We start from the raw sequence: 2,634 nt of genomic DNA on the forward strand, positions 1-2,634 counted from the left end.
AAATTATGAATAATTCCACGTTTCGAGTCTTAGAAGTTTTTGTTAATTTTTGTTTACTATGTTTTCGTTTTTCTATTTTTTATTTCATTACCAAAAGTTTAATTTTTAACTATGGCTAATTTCACGTTTCGAGTCTTTTAGAAGTTTTTGTTCACTTTGTTTTCGTTTTTTCTATTTTTTATTTCATTACCAAAAAAGTTTGATTTTTATTTTTCATATCTAAAAATTATGGGTAATTCCACGTTTCGAGTCTTTTAGAAGTTTTTTGTTCACGTTTGTGTTTTCGTTTTTCACTTTTTTATTTCATTATAAAAAGTTTAATTTTTATTTTTCATATCTAAAATGTATGACTAATTCCACGTTTCGAGACTTTTAGAAGTTTTTTTCACTTTGTTTTCTTTTTTCTGTTTTTTATTTCATTATAAAAAGTTTAATTTTTATTTTTTATGTCTGAAAATTATGACTAATTCCACGTTTCGAGTCTTTTAGAAGTTTTTGTTCACTTTGTTTACTTTGTTTATTTTGTTTTCGTTTTTTTGTTTTTTTTTATTTCGTTACCAAAAGTTTAGTTTTTATTTTTTATATCTAAAAATTATGGCTAATTCCACATTTCGAGTCTTTTAGAAGTTTTTGTTCACTTTGTTTACTTCGTTTTCGTTTTTCTGTTTTTTATTTCGTTGCAGAAAGTTTAGTTTTTATTTTTCATATCTAAAAATTATGGCTAATTCCACGTTTCGAGTCTTTTAGAAGTTTTTTTGTTCACTTTTTTTACTTTGTTGTCGTTTTTCTGTTTTTTATTTAATTACAAAATGTTTATTTTTTATTTTTCATATCTAAAAATTATGGCTAATTCCACGTTTCGAGTCTTTTAAAAGTTTTTGTTCACTTTGTTTTCGTTTTTCTGTTTTGTTTATTTCATTACCAAAAGTTTAATTTTTAACTATGGCTAATTTCACGTTTCGAGTCTTTTACAAGTTTTTTTTTCACTTTGTTTTCGTTTTTTCTATTTTTTATTTCATTATAAAAAGTTTAATTTTTATTTTTCATATCTAAAAATTATGACTAATTCCACGTTTCGAGTCTTTTAGAAATTTTTGTTTACTTTGTTTTCGTTTGGCCTTCTACTTGATCTGTCAACCATTTACTCCGAAGTAAATATTCCACAAATATTCAAAATACCTCTTCAATTGATGGCTGCATTTTTCGTGAATTAATTATGAGATCCATTTATATATTTCCCTCTTCCCCCCTCGTTTCTTTATTACATTAATTGTTTTTCCCGTCTTTCTTCTCTACAATATCCTCCATCTATCCTTATTACGTATCTTCAGATGTGTTTTGTTGTGTATTTTGTTTTCTAATTACACCTCATTTAATAGTTTTTTTTATTGTTTCCTGTATGTAATGTTTAAAGAGTTTTCATACATTTTCTCCGTAAAGGTTCGGCTTAGTGTCTTCTTATATGGCCATTTTGTTCTTTATCCTCCATCTGAAAGATAGTTACCATAACATGGGCTTTAATCAATACACACACATACACACATGTATATATATATATATATATATATATATACATACATACATACATACATACATACATACAATGACAAATGCAGCCGTTTCTAATGCACTGCATGACAAGGGCCCCAGACATGTCCTTATTCATGTATGAGGATTTGCTAGTTTTCATTACTGCATTGGTCAATTGCTAATGATGGGAGACTTTGATCTGATCACGCATAGCAAACCAGCCTAGTATGGGTGGCCCTGACTAGTAAAGCTTTCATGATCATGTTGATACACAAACCCTTTCAATACGTTAAGGTATCCCAACTTATGTATATGTGTGTATATATATATATATATATATATATATATTACGTCTCTCTTCATCTTCACATATACTAATTTACTAATAACTTACTCTTCTAACGTCCATCTTCTAACTCATAACATAGTAAACATCCATCATACTGTTTTCTCTCCAAAGTAAACTTATCAGGTCTGAGCCTACCTGCTCAAGTCTGACTTTTGCATTCAAGTCACCCAATACGATTGGACTACTCGTTCATACTTTCTCAAGCCAGGTAGAGCGAGATTTTAAAAAACAATATTTTCCTTCATTCTGTTCTCATTATTTTCCTTTCCTGGGCCGTATTTAATCATAGTATGTTTGTATATTTTCATCATTTTTACTGAATATTGTTGACACTACAACTGATGACCATTGCCTTACCTACTTTCCACCCTTACTAACCTACATACACAAACTTTGTTTTCTTGAGAATCAAAACATTATGATTTTCTTACCAAAACAGTTAAACCATCCTTCATTTCTGTTTTCTTCTTTATTGGTGTTAATAAACAATCTAAATATTAGTATTTACTATTCTATGATAATGTTTTTGCACTGTTTTTTGAAATGTAGGGATGTGTTTCTTGTGAGGCCCTGAAGATGTTATCAAGTTGAACACGTAAGGTGGACAATAACAATATTTTTTCCTAGAAGGAGCTGCTTTCTTAATTCAACCTCATATTTTTTATATATATATATATATATATATATATATATATATATATATACATATACATATACATACATACATACATACAAAGGGGCTGGATGTGTGAATG

Source organism: Palaemon carinicauda, chromosome 7, assembly GCF_036898095.1.
Source record: "Palaemon carinicauda isolate YSFRI2023 chromosome 7, ASM3689809v2, whole genome shotgun sequence".
Classification (NCBI taxonomy): Eukaryota; Metazoa; Arthropoda; class Malacostraca; order Decapoda; family Palaemonidae; genus Palaemon; species Palaemon carinicauda.